At 42.5% G+C, this 21,181-nt stretch overlaps 1 long non-coding RNA gene across 1 annotated transcript in view; it reads left to right on the top strand.

Annotated features, from left to right (window-relative positions):
• The first annotated feature begins 5 nt into the window (after positions 1 to 5).
• LOC141082813 (uncharacterized) overlaps positions 6 to 21,181 on the top strand; it is a 68,200-nt gene continuing 47,024 nt past the window's right edge. Inside the window, exons 1-2 of the long non-coding RNA XR_012230590.1 lie at positions 6 to 120; positions 2,626 to 2,702. This is a non-coding gene — a long non-coding RNA (uncharacterized lncRNA). The remainder of the gene's footprint in view (positions 121 to 2,625; positions 2,703 to 21,181) is intronic.

Consider the following 21,181-nt stretch of genomic DNA (forward strand, 5'->3'; position numbering starts at 1 on the left):
CAGTGGCGGAGTGCACAGAGTGCGCATGTGCGTTGGGGAGGGGGAACGTAGAAATACAACGGTATGTGCACACGATCAGGAGTGGCTCAGGATTTGTCACAGATGAAATCTGCATCTCAGGTCACCTGCATTTTTAATGCGTTTTCATTGCATGCGTTTTTTTGTCTCTTGAAATAAAGCCAATTGAAAGATGGCTTCTGGGAAGGAAAAAAAGTGATTTCATTTTTGCATATGTATTGGGGAATGTGCACACATTCAGTAAACACTCCAGGATGGACGCTGCGTACATCGGCAGCAATCAAGCCCACAGTATCCAGCTGTTACAGCATAGTGGATGCCCACTATGCGTGCACCGATGCCCACTGCTCACCCGCAGATACGGACATGTGGCGCATCTTTCCAGACTGCAGCATGTCAATTTATGCAGCGGGACACTCAGTCTCCTTAGCGTAAATTATCCATAGACTTTCATTAGATGCGGTAAAATGGCATTATCTTCCTAGTCACCTGTATTAGGTGCGGGAACGCAGCTTACTACGCATGTGGTGTACTAATGGTCAATCTTGTGACGCAGCTGGATGTACACGGCACAGGAAATGGAGGAAAGCACAGAGAGGTCCTCTCTTTTTTAATAAATAATGATTTAATAAAATAGCGTGGGGTACCCCTATTTTTGTTAGCCAGCCAAGGAAAAAGCAGACAGCTACGGCCTGGTATTCTCAGGCTGGCGAGGCCCATGGAGTTTGGCCCTCACCAGCCTAAAAATAGCAGCCAGCAGCTGCCCCACAATTGGCACATCCAAAGATGCGTCAAATGTGTCACTTTACCTGGCTCTTCCCACTTGTGCTGTAAGGTGGCAAGTGGGGTTCATATTTGTTGGGTTGATGTCACCTTTGTATTGTCAGGTGACATCAAGCCCACAACTTAGTAATGGAGAAGCTTCTATAAGACACCTATCCATTACTAATCCTATAGTTACATGGTAAATAAAGACAGCCAGAATAAAGTCCTTTAATTGAAATAATGACACAGACTCATTTGACCCCTTCCCGACATATGAAGTACTATCCCATCCATGTGCCCTGGGTATTCTGCCTTCAGGCACGCTGACACGATGTGCAATCCAGCATACAGCATAAACCACAGCTCTGTCTTCCAAAATAAGCAGACTGGTCTCTGTAATCTAACTTGTTTATTTGTGAAGAGTATAGAACATGCGCGGTAAAACTGCAAGGAATACAAATAACATGCATAAGTATTGGGCAGATGATCACACAGTTAACACAGATACAGCATTTAGTGTGATGCAATTTACATAGAAAACACAGGTGTCCAATTTCGTCTACTGAGCACTGACTACTATGCAGCTAATAAACTCTCTGCACACACTGCATTGTAAGAAAGATTAAGCTTACCAGATATGCATTAACCGGATAACGAATTCAAGTTGGAGAATTAAGATGGAGGACAGGTAAACACGTACATCCTATGATATACACAGAAGCAAAGTGGCCCTTCTTCATCCCAGAATACATTGCTTCCTTCCAACAAAGCACTGCTTCAATCCCATAGTGCATTGCTTCTGTTAAAAGCACAGACTATATAATGCTATCAAAAACACTGCTATAATTTCAGCCACCACTTGATGGTGCTATAATTAACCCAGCGCATAATACAAAACAGACTGCCCTATATCTGAGGGCAGAACACTGGGCCTTAATGCCCATGGACGGGATAGTACATCATCGCGATCAGCTGCACTCACGGGGGGAGCACAGCTGATCACGGCTTGGTGTCAGCTGATTATTACAGCTGACACCTGGCACTATTAACCCCCGACACACTGCGATCAAACATGATCGCAGTGTTCCGGGGGCATAGGGAAGCATAATAAGGGATATTATTACTGCAGTGATACATTTTATTTTTTGAGTATACTGTTTTAAAGGGAATCTGTCACCACATTTTCGGCCTATAAGCTGCTGCCACCGCCATCAGGGACTTATCTACAGCATTCTGTAATGCTGTAGATAAGCCCCCGATGTAATCTGAAAGAGAAGAAAAACAAGTTAGATTATACTCACCGGGGGGCGGTGGGTGTCGCGGTCCGGTTCAGCGCCTCCCATCTTCTAGAGATGACGTCCTCCTTCTTACTTCCGCAGCTCCTGCGCAGGCGTACTTTCTCTGCCCTGTTGAGGGCAGAGTAAAGTACTGCAGTGTGCAGGCGCCGGGAGAGGTCAGAGAGGTACAGCGCCTGCGCACTCCAGTACTTTACTCTGCCCTCAACAGGGCCGATATTGTAAGCCTGCGCAGGAGCCGCGGCAGAAGTAAGAAGGAGGACATCATCTCTAGAAGATGGGAGGCACTGGACCGGACCGCGACACCATCAGACCGGACAGGTTTCCTGGGTGAGTATAATCTAACTTGTTTTTCTTCTCTTTCAGGTTACATCGGGGCTTATCTAGTGACAGATTCCCTTTAAATGGGGGGGGGGCGTTCCTGTTACTGTGCAAAGTGATAGTATGTTGCCTTTTTTTCTTCATTTGGTGCAGTGTAGAAGTTGGGAAAAAGATAAGTTATGTGTTCTGCAAGCTGTGCTCTAGATAACTGTGTTATTTCCTGCAGAGATGAGCCCTGGCTGGAAGAAGTAGCATCGATCTGTTCTGGATGAAGATGAAAGACTTCACCTAGAGGCATCACTGGTGAGTCAGTGTGTTACCTATACACTGATACTATACACGTATTCAGTCACAAAGTGGTGGTAATATGTTGTCCGACCATGGTGTGGTGGTATTTGTTCCTTGTATGTGGTATTATTGGTTACCATATGGTGGTAATATGTGGTCTGGTCATGGTGTGGCGGTATTTGTCCCTTGTATGTGATATTATTCGGTCACTGTGATTTTAGTATGTGGTCTGGACGTGGTGTGGTGGTATTTGTTCTTTGTATGTGGTATTATAGGTCACTATGTGGTGGTGATATGGTGTCTGGTCATGGTACGGTGGGATTTGTCCCTTGTGTGTGATATTATTGGTCATTTTAAAAATATACCTAAATTGTATTGCATATTTTAGCAAATGTTTAATAGGTTACAGTAGGGCCCAGCCAAAAGAGTCTACCGTGTCGTGGTGGCGGCTTAAAAAATCTTTTGGCCAAAACAAAGGCTACTGGCTATATGTATGATCTGTTGATGGGAACTGTTAATGTGTGATTGGTGAGAAGTGGAGTTTTTCCAAGAGAGCGAAGGAGCTGTGGACAGTTCCACGGGTGGAGGCGGGGCTGGGGTGGAGCCAAGGTGGAGTCTCAATGGGGCTCCGAAAATGTTGCCAGTATGGGCCCCGAAATTCCTAGTGGCAGCCATGTAAGTATTTTGTGTGCCATATCTCTGTGATTTAAGGGCATGAAAATTTAAAGTTGGAAAATTGTGGAATTTTCAAAATATTTGCCAAATGTCCATTTTTTTCCACAAATAAACGCAAGTTATATCAAAGAAATTTTACCACTAACATGAAGTACAATATGGCACGAGAAAACATTGTCAGAATCACCAGGATCCATGGAAGCGTTCCAGAGTTATTACCTCATAAAGGGACAGTGGTCAGAATTGTAAAAATTGACCCGGTCATTAACGTGCAAACCACCCTTGGGGGTAAAGGGGTTAATAGATCTTATTTAAACCATACTTACTGCATCGCCTCTTCCACCGACGCCCTTGTCTCCTGGAAGAGAATTAAAATAAAAAAGCAACAGTTTTCCGTACCTGTCTGCTGAGAAGATATACATACTGTCCCACGATGAGTCCAGCTCTGGTACATCTGGTTGCCTTTGGCTGAACGATGGCATTATACCACCATTCAGCCTGATCTCCAGAGACAGCTGAGCTTTAAGCTGATGATCGGAGATAACTCGGTCCCTGTCAGTCATGTGCACTGCAGTTCTCGTGGTCAGCTGATTGTGAGAAGTTGAACTTGGCTAGTGACTGGAGATAACCCCAGCAGTCACGTGCACGGCAGTTCTCGCGATCAGCTCATTGCGAGAACTGCAGCATAGCTGAACTTTTGGATGAAGCAAAGTACACCTTTATTTAAATTAGTTCACATGTGTAGTAAGCTGCGTTTCCGCACTTAATATGCATGTGTCTAAAGATAATGTAGTTTTACCGCATCTAATGATAGTGAATAGGTAATTTACGTAGCGGAGGCTGAGCGTCTCCACTACATAAATAGACATGCTGCAGTCTGAAAAGGCGTGCAGCATATGCGTCTCCGCAGGGAAGCCGGAGGCGTCCGTGCACGCATAGTGGACATGGGAGTTCTTGAAATCCCATCCACTATGCTGCAACATTTGGATGCTGTGGGTTAGACTCTGCGGAGGTATGCAGCGTCCAACCCGCAGCGTTTACTGACCATTGAAACATACCCTAACTTGTGTGTGTGAACGCGAAAAATATTATGTGTGAGATTTTTTACAGTAATTTTTTATTTACACGTAATTGACAATTATCTTACCAGGCTGAAGCTGTTATTCCTGTAAGGCCGGGATCACACTTGCCATTTAAACGGCCGAGTTTCGCATGGTAATACACGGCGCTGCCGCCGGGACTCAGGAGCGGGGCATGCGGCCGCATAGCAATACATGGAGCTGCACGCCCCGCTCCTGAGTCCCGGCGGCAGCGCCGTGTATTACCATGCGAAACTCGGCCATTTAAATGGCAAGTGTGATCCCGGCCTAAAGGTCCATTTAGAGGGCCCCATTTCAACTCGTTAAGGAACCTGTCACCAGGTCAAAACTGGCCCTTTTTTAAGGAGCCACAGTTGACTATACACAAGGAGATCGCCCTCATTTACTGGCTTACAAATAGTGATGGGAACAGAATGATGAATCATACGATCATTCTGTCCCAATTCATCATCATGAGTTTTATTGGGAGAGGAGGGAGAATTGTATGAGGGGACAGTATGGTGAGGGAAAGTGTAAGAACAGGATACAGATATAGACTAGGCAGTATGTAGGAGAGTGCTCAGTGTGGAGGGGACACGGAATAGAGACTGGGCAGTGTGTGGGGGGTGCTGATTGTGGAGGGGACACGGAATAGAGACTGGGCAGTGTGTCTGGAGGGGACACAGTACAGAGACTGGGCAGTATGTGGTAGCGTGCTCAGTGTGGAAGGGACACAGGATAGAAACTGGGCTGTATGGAGGGGATACAGCATGAGAGGAAAATGTCAAGACGGGGCCCAGAATGGAAAAGGGGGAAGCATGATAGAGACACTGAAGTTAGGGACATTGTGGGTACAGCTAATAAGGGTGTACTGTGTGGTGATTACAGCTAATAAGAGCTCACAGTATTGTGGTTATAGCTAACAAGTGCGAACAGTGTGGCGGTTATAGTTCAGAGGAGCAAACAGTGCGACAATTTTGTTCATAAGGGGGCAGTGTGATGAGAGATGGTATGGAGGCAATGTTTTATAGGAGATGACAGTGTGGCGGCCATGCACCATAAGATGCACAGTATGGGGGTCATATTGTACAAATTTTGTGCAGTGAGAACAGTGGGGCAAGTCATTATTCAGGGGCACATCTTAGGGTAGTTTTATTCAGGGACACTGATTATTTCAAAGGAACTGTGTTGGGTGTTCTTCAGAAAACTGGAGAAGATGAACGTCTAGAGATGGACTGTGGATGTGAAAAGTCATCATAGTGTGTGGACCAGATAGAAACGATTGGATGAGAACAACTCCAGTCAGAGAAGATGTCACCTATGATGTACCTGGATGTAAATGTTAATTTGTGATTCTCACTGCAACTCATCAGTGTTGTGGTTCCTGTATAGTTTGCAGACTGATGATAACTGATAATAACAACTCCCAATACCGCGCTCGCAAACTGTCGTGTGGCCACTGTCATGTGCACATAGGATATGAAGCTGGGACGTACACTCAGATTCAGTGCGCAAGCCCGTAAAGCTGAGCATCACTGCGCAAGTGCGGGGTCTACTGAGAGATTGCAGTGATGTAAGGAGCAATGACGGCAAGGAATGCTAATTCGATGGGCATGGGAGAATTTTAAAACACATTTGCTTGACCGTGACTGAAAAGCTAGAGGTTCCCACCCTTATGACTGAAACAGAAGATATGTGGGGTAACCATCAAAGTACAAAAAGTGATTTTTGCACTAAATACTGGGACGTTTTTCTTGAGACAAACATGTTAACGATGCAATGTGCATCACTAACATGACATTGAGGGCAGTTTAATAGCAATAAAGGACATGATAGGTTCCCTTTAATGTACTGATGTTGGGTCTTGTGCTGTATTCATCTGCTGATGGTGAGACTGGTAGTGTATTTATGTACTGATGGTAGTTCTGATTATGTATTTCTGTATTCATGGTGGTTTTGGTGATCTATTCATGTTCTGATTCATGTACTCTGCAGGTGCAGTGAGTTTGTAACTACATGCATTCGACTAAGCACATTGTGCATTCAAAACACGTGAGTTGGCATTTTCTTGTGCTGGATTGGTTTTTAATTTTTTGAAAATAAATGGTGTTTTTATACAGTTTTTATCTATGTCAAGAGTGCTGGATTTTCGCTTTTTACATGCATAACACTTAGATGAGTAATCGGAAAAAAAGGAGTGATGTGTGTAAATTGTGTATAGAAGGGGGCACCATGCTGAATTTTTGCCGTGTGTGCTAGAAAACCTAACTTCGCTCTCTGCTTCATTTGTGGCCCTATCAGCCTCTGGGGCAAAGCCAGGATGAAGTATAAGCTCCCTTATAGCACTGTGGAAGAGGGCGCAATTTGAGAAAAAAAAATCATTACTAATAATGCAGTGTTGTGCGGCTTTTCTCCCTCTGGAGCGCAATGAATGATGCAGCACACTGGATACCTGTTAGCAGTACCAGTGAATCACTCACTGCTCATCTGTTGGCCTAAACTTCCATCATTACTGACAAGAATCATAGAATCGTAGAGTTGGAAGGGACCTCCTGGGCCATCTGGTCCAACCCCCTGCTCAAAGCAGGATTCGCTAAATCATCCCAGTCAGATGTCTGTCCAGCCTCTGTTTGAAGACTTCCATTGAAGGAGAACTCACCACTTCTCGTGGCAGCCTGTTCCACTCATTGATCACTCTAACTGTCAAAAAGTTTTTTCTAATATCTAATCTGTGTCTCCTCCCATTCAGTTTCATCCCATTGCTTCTAGTCTTTCCTTGTGCAAATGAGAATAAAGTTGATCCTTCTACAATGTGACAGCCCTTTAGATATTTGTAGACAGCTATTAAGTCTCCTCTCAGTCTTCTCTTTTGCAAACTAAACATTCCCAAATCCTGCAACCTTTCCTCATAAGACAGGGTTTGCAGACCGGTCACCATTCTGGTCGCTCTTTTCTGAACTTGCTCCAGTTTGTTGATGTCTTTTTTAAAATGTGGTGCCCAAAACTGGACACAATATTCAAGATGAGGTCTGACCAAAGAGGAGTAGAGGGAAATAATGACTTCACGTGATCTAGACTGTATGCTTCTGTTAATACATCCTAGAATTGCATTTGCCTTTTTTGCTGCTGCATCACACAGTTGACTCATATTCAGTCTGTGATCTATTAGTATACCCAAGTCTTTTTCACATGTGCTGTCACTTAGCCCTATTCCTCCCATTCTATATATGCTTTTTCCATTTTTATTGCCCAGATGTAGTACTTTGCATTTCTCCCTGTTAAAAACCATTCTGTTTGTTGCTGCCCACTTCTCCAGTTTATTTAAATCTTTTTGAATCCTCTCTCTCTCTTCTCTAGTATTTGCTATCCCTCCTAGCTTTGTGTCATCAGCAAATTTAATCAGTTTACCCTCAATGCCTTCATCTAAATCGTTGATAAAGATGTTGAACAATACAGGGCCCAGGACAGAGCCCTGTGGTACCCCACTTGAGACATTCTTCCAACTGGATGTGCAGCCATTTACGACCACTCTTTGGGTCCGATCACTAAGCCAGTTATGAATCCACCTAACAGTTGCCTTGTCCATACCATACTTAGTCATTTTTTCAATAAGGATTGTATGAGAGACTTTGTCAAATGCTTTGCTGAAGTCAAGATATACTATATCTACAGCATTTCCTTGATCCACCCAATCAGTGATACCGTCATAGAAGGAAATTAAGTTAGTCTGACATGACTTATTAGTTACAAACCCATGCTGACTCTGTTTAATCACTTCATTCTTATCCAGGTATTGACATACATGTTGTTTAATAATTTGTTCAAAGATCTTTCCTGGTATAGAAGTCAGACTCACCGGCCTATAGTTACCTGGGTCCACCTTCTTCCCCTTTTTGAAGATAGGAACAACATTTGCTCTTCTCCAGTCTTCTGGCACTTCTCCTGTTCTCCAAGAATTTTCAAAGATTATAGAGAGGGGTTCAAAAATTTCTTCTGCTATCTCCTTCAGTACTCTGGGGTGTAATTCATCTGGACCTGGAGACTTGAATTCATTTAGGCTAGCTAAGTGTTTCCTCACTATCTTTCTGTTTATAGATATCCTGGATTCTTCTATTCCCTTAATAGGACAGTGAATAACAGTTGATGTTACATTTCCTTTCTGAGAGAAAACAGATGCAAAATAGGAATTTAAAAGTTCAGCCTTCTCAACATCCTGTCTTACCATTTCATCATTTTCATCCTGTAAAAATCCTATAGCATCTTTGACTTTTCTTTTACTTTTGACATATCCCCAAAATCCTTTATTATTGCTTTTGACATCTCTTGCAAGCCTCAATTCATTTTCAGCTTTAGCTAATCTGATTTGTGCCCTGCAGGTTCTGCAGACAGCATTATATTCTTCTTTAGATATGCCTCCCTCTTTCCATTTTATAAACATTTTTTTCTTCCTTTTTAGCATGTGCTTAAGTTCTGTGTTCATCCATCCTGGTTTCCTTAACTGCTTCCTATTCTTCCCTCTTTTCGGAATTGTTAACAACTGTGCTTTGAGAATTTCATTTTTCAAGATTTCCCATCCTTCCTGGACATTTTTGTCTTTAAGGATATCCAGCCATTGGATCCATCCAATTCTCTTTATGAATCCCTTAAAATCTGCCTTTCTGAAATCTAACCTTGACGTCTGAGTCTTCACAGGTCTTCCGCCTCTAGTTATCCAATATTCTAAAATAGCATGGTCGCTACCTCCTAGGGTCCCAGCCACTTTTACCTCCTCAACCATTTCCTCCCTGTTTATAAGGATTAGATCCAAGGTAGCAGTTCCCCTTGTTTTCTCCCTTACCTTTTGGAAGATAAAGTTGTCAGCAAGAGAGGATAAGAATTTCCTTGACCTGTTAGTTTTGCCTGAGAGAGATTCCCAACAAATGTCTGGATAGTTGAAATCTCCCATGACAACTATGTCATATTTTTTGGAGAACTTGGCCATTTGATGCATAAAGAGTTCATCCATGGCTTCAGCTTGCACAGGCGGCCTGTAGTAAATGCCTACAATGGTGTCCTTTCCATTGTTCTGTCCTTGTATTCTTACCCAAACAGTTTCCACAGAACTCCCAGTCTCTGAAGCTTCAATCTCTGTGCAGATATACGCGTTTCTAACATACAATGCGACACCCCCTCCTCGTTTATCAAGTCTGTTTCTTGCAAATAAGTTGTATCCTTCTAGTCTTGTATTCCAATCATGTGTATTGTCCCACCAAGTTTCAGTGATTCCAATGACATCATATTTCTTTTCCTGTGTTAGTAGTTCCAATTCTCCTTGTTTGTTGCCCATGCTTTGTGCATTAGTATAGAAACATTTTAGTTTGTGATTGGTTTCTCTTTCTCCAATATTTTTATTAATTAGATTCTTTCGTCTTTGTTCTTCCTTTCCACTTCTAATAGCAGAGTTCTCAATAGCATTTGTCAGGTGTATGGCTTTTTCTGGTCTTTTGCTTCCCTTCCCATGTTGTTCTAGTTTAAAGCTCTCCTTACAAGTGTAGCAAGGCGACTTCCAAATACATGCTTACCAGTCTTCGTAAGGTGCACCCCATCTCTAGCAAGTAGTCCATCGTATAAGTAGTTCACTCCGTGATCCAGAAATCCAAATCGTTGCTGACGGCACCATCGACGTAGCCAGTTGTTCACCTGCAGAATCTTATTCCACCTCCTTGTTCCATGGCCATCCACTGGGAGGATGGAAGAGAAGACCACCTGCGCTCCCAGTTCTTTCACTTTCTTACCTAAGTCTTCAAAGTCTCTGCAGATGGTTTCCAGGTCGTTTCTTGCAGTGTCATTTGTCCCCACATGTAGTAGCAGGAATGGGTAGTCATCTGTATGTCTGAAGAGTCCTGATATCCTGTCAGACACATCTTTAATTTTTGCACCTGGAAGACAACACATTTCTCTTGAAGTTATATCCGGTCTGCAGATAACGGCCTCAGTTCCTCTCAACAGGGAATCCCCCATGACCACCACTCTCCGTTTCTTCACAACATTTTTCTTTCTCCATCCAGGAGGACTCTGAAGGCGTACAAGGTTGCTGTTTGTTGGCAAAGTCTTATCCTGATGTATTTCTTCATCGTTTTCCTGCGTGAGAGCCTGGTACTGGTTTCTGAGCAGTATGGGTGCTGACTGCCTCCTGATCCTCCTGCTTCTCTGGGTCACATGTCTCCATTCCTCTGTTTCTTCAGGTGCACTTCGAATTTCTTCTCTTTCTGTAACATGAAGAGATAATTCTGCTCTGTCCAAGAACTCTTCACCTTCCTTAATGATCTTCAACGTAGCTAACCTCTCTTCGAGATTTTGCAACTTTTCCTCCAACAGGGACACAAGCTTGCATTTGTGGCATGTGAAGTTTGGCTTTTCCACTGGTAAGTCTGTGAACATGTAGCAAGAAATGCAGCTCACCAAATGGCTCCTGGCCTCTTCCATCTTGAGATTTATTAAAAACGATGAAAGATGAGCCCAAATTCGCGCGCCGACAATGAACACTAAGAAGCATAGCTACATTGTGGCTCACGGATTTGCTTGCATCTTGGTTTTCACTGACTGAGCACATGGAGCATAAAATTGCTAGTCATTGTCAGTAAAGATTTGGATGTAAGCAGGCTGGTGGGGGCTGTGTTTCTGCTCCTAAAGGCCCCGTCACACTAAGCGAGATCGCTTAAGCGTCACCGATTTGATGATGCAACAGCGACATCATCAGCGATGTCGCTATGTGTGACATGCAGCGGCGATGTGGCCCCCGCTGCGATGTCGCTGATCGTGCTCGAACGTCCTGGGCCGTTTTTTGATCGTTGGCGTCCCGCTGGTGCGCCTGAATCGCTGAGTTTGACACCCTTTATAAACGATGAGCGTCCTCGTTGGCGACTCATATCTCTGCGACGCAGGCGGGACTAGGTTGAATCTTTAAAACACTACATGCTCCCAACGACCGCCGAGGTTGTTATACAGATCGCTGATCGCTGCTGCGTCGTTTAGGAGATCTGTCTGTTTGGCAGCTAACTAGCGACCATGTAACGATGCACAAACGATCTTTGCCAGGTCGTGTCGTCGTGATCGCTGGTGCATCGCTTACGTGGTTGGCCAGTTCAGTGATCGTGAAAAGACTAATGAGAGCTTTGTGCACTCCAATGCCCTCCGTGTTCTACCTCAATCAACTGTTTGGGGAGCTTCAAGTTTATTTATTACACAACTCTTATAGATGTATTTAGACAGACTGTTCTTGAGCTGGTAACAAGCGTTGATTGTCAAGTAGACTCTCTTGATTACTAGCCTGTTCACACAAGCCAAAGAAATCTGATGGGAACAAAAAAAGACTGTTTACACGGGATGATGTGCTGCCAATTACAATGATTTTTCTTGCCCGCATAATGGCCCCTTTAGGCTAGTTTCACACTATCTTTTTTTGCGCTGCGTTTTTGCGCAGTGCAAACGCATACAAAAAACGCATCATGAGTTTTTTATGCGTTTGCTTTTTTTTTGCGCTTGTGTCTTGTTCATGCGCACATCTGCGTTCCCATAGACTGTAATGTGTTTTTTTTGCGCATTCTGTGCGCATGCATTTTTTTGAGACAGGTCGGACGGACCAAAAATGCAACAGGTAGCGTCCGGCGCGCCTGGGCGCACAATACAAAAAAACCGCATGCACACGCTAAACGCATACGAACGCGTGCAAATGCGAAACCATGCGCACCCATGTTAAAGATAGGTGCAAAGGACGCATGCGCATGTATGCGCAAAAACGCAGCTCAAAAAAACGCTAGTGTGAAACCAGCCTAAGGTAAGCCAATAATCAACAAATGAGCATTCATAAACATACTCAAGCCATCTTCCAACGAATAAGAAAAATGCTTGTTCGTTGTGTACAATTTTTTTTTAGTTCAGTGAGTAATTCTCATGCACCACAAAAACCGGAGATGTGCTGACGACATGACATTGTGCGCACACAGAACAATCATACTAAAGATGGCCACATAGAATGTTTCTTGCTCTGTGTAAATAGATCAGTAAACTAGCACCCATTGGCTGTATGTGGCCGATCAGTGGTTAAAAATCTTGGTCAAACTATCTAAAGGATTTGTTGGTGGTTGCCAGCATGCTTGCTTACACAGGCCAGTAATTCAGAATTAATGTCTTAGAAATGCTTGTTTCCTGGTTTTTGACCTAAAGGGGTATTCTTAAATTATCTCTTGAGTAGCTTAGAGCAATGCAGTCTCCTTACTTCCAAGTTGCTATGTGGGCTGGCACTCCACCTCAAGAGGCATTTCTTATCCAAGAACTTTGTCTTTTTACTACACAGTGAAGGTGTCGGTGTTTGATCACAGTCTACATTGTTATTACTAAATTTGCATATTGAACAAGTACACAGCTCAGGAAAGTGAGAGCTGTGATTAGAAGAACTGCTCTGGAAGTGATCTATAGTTTGGGATGTGGGCTGTTGGTTCTACAGGACTGATATGCCAGATAATGCCAGAGTAGCTTAGAGGGAAAGGGAAGGAGTGAGGGAGGAGAGGAACTAACTGCTTGAGAGTGATAACTAGCATACAAGGACTTAACCCATCTCCTGGAATGTAACAACTGATTATACTTGGCCAGGCTCTGGTGGCTGAGCTTTATAGAACCAAGCTGAACACTAAGATAAAAACTCTCATTGCAGGAGATTCACAGCACATAGAAAAAGCAGATAAATTGGAAACTTGCTTTCATTAGTGCTGGCTAACAGATTAAAGCAATTTAATAACATGATATCCCTTTAATACCCCTTTAACTAAATGAACCTTAACCCATTTGGCGGAGCGATGGGTGGGTGGCTGTTACCTGACCTTTGGACCCATTTCTTGGTGAAGAAGCGGTGCTTTTTGCTTCAGCTGCCTAAGGAAACAAAATACCTTATTCCACTCCAGACTGTGAGGTCTATCCACAAAATTTTATCTATGGGAATTTTTACCTATTCAGCCAAAAAGAGCATTTGTGAGTTCAAGAACTCCATAAACTCTTAAAACCAAAATGTGCACAGAGGTACAGTAATGCTGGAACAGAAAACAGACTTCCACAAATTGTTGCCATGAAATTAGAGAGTAAATATTTTGGCATGATGTTGCATTACTTATGAGGCTTCACTGGAAGTAAGAGGCCAAACCTTGAAAAACTGCCCTATACCATTATCCTTCTCCACCAAAGTTTACAGCCTGCACAATTACGGTACTTTTGGTAGGTAGAACTCTAGAACATCCATCAAACACAGATTCCTCTTCCAGAAACCTGATACAGTATTCTCAAAAGCACAAATCCACTGCTCCAGAGTCCAAAGGCAGGGCTCTTTACACCACTGTACCCTAAACATAGCCTTGTGCATGATGGTCTTACGCTACTGTGAAGCTGCCCCATTGTGACACTCCCTACTCAAAGAAAAATTTAGTAGCAAGTTATACCACATAGAGTTGTTGGATGTGGCTTTTTGGATGTGATTTTGCTCTATTTTTCCTCTATATTTTAATAGCAATTACGATGATCAAATCAGAAGTGTCACAATATAACATGGGCAAAGGTGGGATGACAGTGCCTTGTTTAAAGTCTCTGCATTCTTCAGTATGGCTCTTGTGTATGCAGTAGGGGACATTATTGAACACTTAAAAGGGTTTTCCAAGTTATTTTTTTAGCCAGTGCACTTAATTCAGCCCCAACATAAAGTCTCTGATTAACATACTTTTCGAAAATGGCTTCATTTTTTTTCAATGTGGCCGAACGTCATGTGACCTATGACGTAATGATTCATTCATATCTTGTGATTCAATCTCATGTACATTGTGTAAGGCAGGATGAGAAGTGTACTTCCAGCACGAAGCTGAGACCCCAGATACACCAGTCACTGTGGATCTCTGTGAAAATTTTTTTTCAAAATATACAATCACCATCGGTTTTAAAAGTGTTTTTTTGAGAAGGGTGGTCTTACGACACCCCTTAAACTGTCCCGTAGCATACTCTAATGCACAGAAATGTAATATGCATGTGTGTATGGGCCGATGATCAATCAAAACGTTAGAGGAGTGAAGTATTTTAGTCCAGTGCAACATTTCTGTACAAATCCCTGAAAATATTTATTAGTCGGAAACCTGAATGATTTTCTTGTTTTGAATGAGATTATCTGAATTCCTCATGTCTTAGAATTTCAGTTGTGCTGGTAAGCGGCAGTGTTTTTCTAAAGCCTCTGAATCTGTTTAGCAACCAAGTACCAGTAATTAATATCCAACAGCTTGTATTGCATCAACCAGACAGCTGCAATGTTCTCCGTGTTTAGCGCCTGTTGAGAACTAATTAAATGAACTACTTCTGTACAGAAGTCATGTTGGCCAGTCTATTGCGACCAGTTGGACATTTAATGTAATATGATTATTCTTCAGCTTTTACTGACGTCAGCTCCGCTCACTGGGGGGTATAAAGAGGTGAAAGCCCTTAGCCCAAGACACAGTGGTTAAACCAAGCGAGATAGATAACGTTGAGTATGGAGTGGGGTAATGCTCTACTGGAAGTATAAGCAAGACCTACAGTGCGTGCAGCCAAAGTAAGTTGTGGAAACTAAGTTGTTTCCACGACCACAGTTGTATTTTGGGATAGTATTAGTAGGCGTTCTGTCCATCACTTGCAGGTGACAGCTATATTGTACATACTAGTAACATAGTTACTAAGGTTGAAGGAAGATTTGAAGTCCTTCTAGTTCAACCCATATCCTGTTCTAACTTGCCCTGACATGTGGATCCAGAGGAAGGCAAAAAAAACCCATGTGGCAAACAGTAAACCCGTACACTCTGACTGTGGAAGGCCCGAACCTAGAGGCTGAAATTAATTCTACTCAATATTAATATTAGCATATTAATTATAATTATTAATTATTTTATGTTAAATGCTAGTGCATTGCAATGCTTTATTACAGTGATCAAAAAGTGAAGGTCCCATAGTGGGAATAAGTAAAAAAAAAAGTTGTAAAAATGTTTAAAAAAAAAAAAATCACAATAAGAGTACAAATATTTGGCATCATCGCATCCGGAACGACCCGACCTATAAAACTGTCCCACTAGTTAATCCCTTCGGAGAACACCGTAAAAGAAAAATAAAAAACTAAGTAAAACACAATGCTTTATCATACTGCTAAACAAAAAGTGGAATAAAACACGATCAAAAAGACACATGTAAAAAAAGTGGTATCGCTGAAAATCTCACCTTGTCCTGCAAAAAAGAAGCCATGATACAGCTCAATCAACTGAAAAATAAAAAAAGTTATAGCTCTCAGAATAAAGCGATGTAAAAATAATAATTTTTTCTATAAAATAATTTTTATTGTGGAAAAGCGCTCATCTGAGAAATAAAACTGCCTTATAAATTTTAACACACACGGAGCGGCATAACCCCCCCAAAAAAAAAACAATTCTTGAATTGCTGTTTTTTGTTCATTCTGTCTCCCAAAAATTGGAATAGAAAGCAATCAAAAAATGTAATGTTACCCAAAACTGGTACCATTAAAAACGTCAACTCATTCCGCACATTTTGGTGGCAAAAATGTAATTAATTTTTCTTCACTGCCCAATGGTATCAATTTCTGTGATACACCTGTGGTGTCAATACGATCACCGCACCCCTAGATTAATTCATTTAGAAGTGTAGTTTGTAGAATTGGGTCACTTATGGGGGGTTCTGCTATTCTGGCACCTCAGGGGATCTCCAAATATGACATGGCACCCACAAACAAGTCCAGTAAAATCTGAACTCCAATATGGCGCTTATTCCTTTTGCACTGTACTTCAAAAGTAGTTTTCGACCACATATAGGGTATTGTTGTACTCAGGAGAAATTGCACAACAATTTTTGGGTCCATTTTGTCCTGTTAACCTCATGAAATAAAAAATTTGGGACTAAAATAACATTTTTGTGGGAAGCATTTTATTTTTTTATTTTCACAGCTTTACGTTATACACTTCTGTGAAGCACCTGGGGATTAGAGGTGCTCACCACACATCTAGATACATTACTTGAGGGGTCTAATTTCCAAAATGGGGTCAATAGAAGGAGGTTTCATGACACCCATAGACCATTCCATCGAAGTCTGCTTTCCAAAGAGTCACTCCTTCCTTTCTGAGGCCTGCCGTGCTCCCAAACAGTAGTTTTCCCACATATGGGGTATCTGAGTACTCAGGAGAAATTGCACAACAAATTTTATGGTGCAATTTCTCCAGTTACCCTTGGGAAAATGCAAAATTTGGGGCTAAAATAAAATTTTTGTTGAAAAAATGTGAATTTTTTTTCATTTTCACGGCTCAATGTTATAAACTTGTGTGAAGCACCTGTTGCTTCATGGTACTCACCACATATTTAGATAAGTTCCCTGAGTATTCTAGTTTTCAAAATGGTTTCACTTGTGAGCAGTTACCACTGTTTAGGGACATCAAGGGCTCTCCAAACATGACATGGCATCCGCTAATTATTCCAGCAAATTTTAAATTCAAAAACTCTCTTCCTGTCTGACCTCTGCTGTGTGCCCAAACAGTGGTTTTCCTCAACATATGGTGTATCGGTATTCTATCTCAGGAAAAATTGCGCAACAACTTTTGGGGTCCATTTTTTCCTGTTACCCTTGCGAAAATAAAAAAAAATTGGGTCTAAAGTAAAATTTTTGTGATGTTACTTTTTTCCTTCCACATTCCATTAATTCCTGTGAAGCACCTGAAGGGTTAACAAACTTCTTGACTGTGGTTGAACATCTTTGTTAGAAAAATGAAAAATTGCTGGTCGACCTTTAACCCTTATAACTTCCTAACCAAATAAATATATGTTTTAAAAATTGGGCTGATGTAAAGTTGACACATATGAAATGTAATTTTTTTTAACTATTTTGTGTGACATAACTCTCTGATTTAAAGGGAACCTGTCAGCTGTTTTGGCCGATATAAGATACGGCCACCGCCTTTCACGGCTTAACTACAGCATTCTATAATGCTGTAGATAAGCCCCCAATCCGACCTGCAAGATAAGAAAAATAACTCTTATTATACGCACCTGGGGGCGGTCCGGTCCAATGGGTGTCACAGGTCCGGGTCCGGCGCCTCTCATCTTCTTGCGAAGCCGCCTTCCTGCTTGCTTCATCGCAACCAAAGACCAAAGTACTGCAGTGCGCAGGTGCTGGGAAAGGTCAGAGAGACCCAGCGCCTGTGCACTGCAGTACTTTACTCTGCCCTCAACAGGGCAGATCAGTATGCCTGCGCCGGAGAGTGATGAAGCAAGTAAGAGGGCGGCATCACAAGAAGATGGGAGGCGCCGGATCTGGACCTGCAACACCCATCGGACCGGACCACCACCCCCCGGGTGAGTTTCTTGCAGGTTGGATTGGGGACTTATCTAGAGCATTATAGAATGCTGTAGATAATCCCTGAAAGGCAGTGGTCGTATCTTATATCAGCCAAAACTGCTGACAGATTTTTCCAGAGCCTTTGTGCTAATCGTAAGCTCCCTATATTCCCACTGACAGATGACAGACCTGAGTGGCAGCTTGCTTCTTTTGTGGATTGCGCTGAAGTTTTTATTAGGAAGATTTTACATAACATTTTGGATCACATTTATTCTGCACTTACATTAGGGTTTCCATCTAAATCTCTGAATGACGTGATTCAGATGAAAAACCCAAATGGATCCAATCACTATAATGAGACAGCAGACTTAAGGGCCCGTCACACTAACGATATCGCTAGCAAAATCGCTATAACGTCACTGGTTTTGTGACGTAGCAGCGATATTGCTAGCGACATCGCTATGTGTGATACTTACCTCCGACCGGCTCCCCCGCTGGTTATCGCTGATTGCGCGAGAAAGGCCTGGGCCGTTTCTCGTCGTCTGCTTCCTGCTGGGCTTCCTGCTGTGGCGAAGAGCGACACGTGGACGCAGGCGGGAGGACGTCTTCATCGCCTCGTCTGACAGGTAAGTAACAACCGCCGACCGCTGCTATGTCGCTGGTGAGATCTGCCTGTCTGGCAGCTCACTAGCGACCACTGAGCGATGCACCAGCGATCCTGACCGGGTCATATCGTTGTCGGGATCGCTGGTGCATCACTAAGTGTGACAGTACCTTTACTCTGGACTCCATCTGGCCTCTGCTTAGCGGTGTCCTTCTTTTCAGAAGTGCACAAAACTGATGGACACCACTGGATCATAGGACATATGACGTGCACAGTGTCTCCATCTGCCTCATTATAGGAAATCTAGGAAATCTTCCACCTGGAGATTCCATCTGAATCATGAGATTTACACGAAAACCCCGGTGTAAGCACACAGCGTAGAGCACAGGATAAATGTGACCCAAGACTTATTGTGATCTTTGGGCGGCAGACTGAACAAATCAGCAGCAAGTGAAGTATTGGTTTTATTTATTTTTACTCCGTTTCTCGTGTGGTATAAGTGATAAGGCGGCTTTATTTTTCAGGTAGGGGCGATTACAGCGATACCAGATTTATATTTATTTATGTTTGGCTACTATCACATACCAAAAGTTTTTGTATGACCATATTTTGAAAGCCAGAATTTTCTGCATTTCTGCCAACAGTCATGTGGGACAAATTGACGTTTTTATTGCTACTTTTTTATTTTTTTGTATTTTGACTTTTAGGAAGCAGCATGAACAAAAACAGCAATTTAGGAATTGTTCTTTGGATCTTTTCTTTATGCAATTCACTGTGTAGTAAAATTGATAAGGCAGCTTTATTGGACGGGTCAGTACGATTACGGCGATACCACATTTATATAATTTTTTTATTGTTTTGTCATTTTTACACAATAAAAACTATTTTATTGAAAAAAGAATTTTTTTGCATCGCTATATTCTGAGAGGTATAGCTTTTTTATTTTTACACTGATGGAGCTGTATGGCGGCTTGTTTTTTGAGGGACAAGATGGCTTTTTTGGCTATACCATTTTTATTTACTTTTGTGTTTTTTATTGCATTTTAGTCCACTTTTTGTTTGGCGGCAATGAAAAAGCATAGTTTTTTGCATCCTTTTTTATGGTATTCACTGAAGGGGTTAACTAGTGTGACAGTTTTATAGATCAGGTTGTTCCGGACACGGCAATACCAAATATGTGTATTTTTTTATCGTGTGTATTTTTGTTTTTACATAAAAATATGTACCGTATTAATGGTATAATTTTTTTATTACTTTGTGATTTTTTTTAAATAATTTTACTTTTTTTTTTTTTTTTACTTAGCCCCTCTATAGCACTTTAACTTTTATCACTCTATTTGCTGGTATAATGCATTGCAATGCATTGTTAGGCTGACAGAAGCCTCTTAGACCATGCTCTCAGCATGGTCTAACAGGTTTGCTCTGGTTTGCAGAAATGGGGGTCGTCGTGACGACCTTGGGTTGTCCTCACGATTATGCCACGAGGCACCGATTGGACGGGTGAGGGAGCCCCTTCTCTCTCCCAGCTTCCTAAATGTTGCGATCGATATCACTCGCACCATTTAGAGGGTTAAACAGCCAGGTTATAGTGCAGGCACAGCTCCTGTGCCATGCACAATCACCATGACATACCTATATGTCAAATGTTGGGAACCACTACCTGACCATGACCTATAGGTACGTCAATTGTCGTTAAGGGGTTATTAACGACTCCAAACCCCTCCCAATTTCCCAAGTCCAATGCTTTGAGGTAGCTTTGTGTTTCAAACTGTACATTCATAGTCTTACCATCTCTTGCTACCTCCAATGCAAAAATATTTGTCAGCTCTGCTCTTTTCCTTAACTTTGAGTCAACAAAAATTTTAGTAGATGCCCTCATTATCTCCAGCTCTCCAGCTTCAACTACAGCAACTGCCTTCTTTGTCACCTCCCATCTAACACTCTTTTATCCCTTCAAGCCAACTCTAGCTTTTATGTCTTGTTAAATGGGTAGTCTACTACTGGACAATGCCTTATGAATGGCCCAGACATGCAGCCTAAAATCAAAAGTCATAGTTGCCTATCACACCGGCTCTGTTACTCTGTCATGATAGCACTGTGTCTGCCAGCAGTCATGAGACTTTCAGCGGCTGGTGATTGGCTGCAGCCTTCACTATTCTGTAAGATCAGACATCTACCTTCACTGTTCCATCAGAGCAGACTTCCACCTTCACTATTCCATCAGAGCAGAATTCCGCTTTCACTCTTCCATCAGAGCAGACTTCTGCCTTCAGTATTCCAACAGAGCAGACTTCCGCTTTCACTATTCCATCAGAGCAGACTTATGCTTTCACTATTCCATCAGAGCAGACTTATGCCTTCACTATTCCATCAGAGCGGACTTCCACCTTCCATCTTCACTATTCCATCAGAGCGGACTTCCACCTTCACTATTCCATCAGAGCGGACTTTCACCTTTACTATTCCATCAGAGCGGACTTCCACCTTCCGCCTTCACTATTCCATCAGAGCGGACTTCCACCTTCCACCTTCACTATTCCATCAGAGCGGACTTCCACCTTCACTATTCCATCAGAGCGGACTTCCACCGTCCACCTTCACTATTCCATCAGAGCAGACTTCCACCTTCCATCTTCACTATTCCATCAGAGCGGACTTCCACCTTCACTATTCCATCAGAGCGGACTTCCACCTTCCATCTTCACTATTCCATCAGAGCGGACTTCCACCTTCACTATTCCATCAGAGCGGACTTCCACCTTCC

Source organism: Dendrobates tinctorius, unplaced genomic scaffold (genome assembly GCF_039654945.1).
Source record: "Dendrobates tinctorius isolate UK_male_01 unplaced genomic scaffold, ASM3965494v1 ptg000004l, whole genome shotgun sequence".
NCBI classification, from domain to species: Eukaryota; Metazoa; Chordata; class Amphibia; order Anura; family Dendrobatidae; genus Dendrobates; species Dendrobates tinctorius.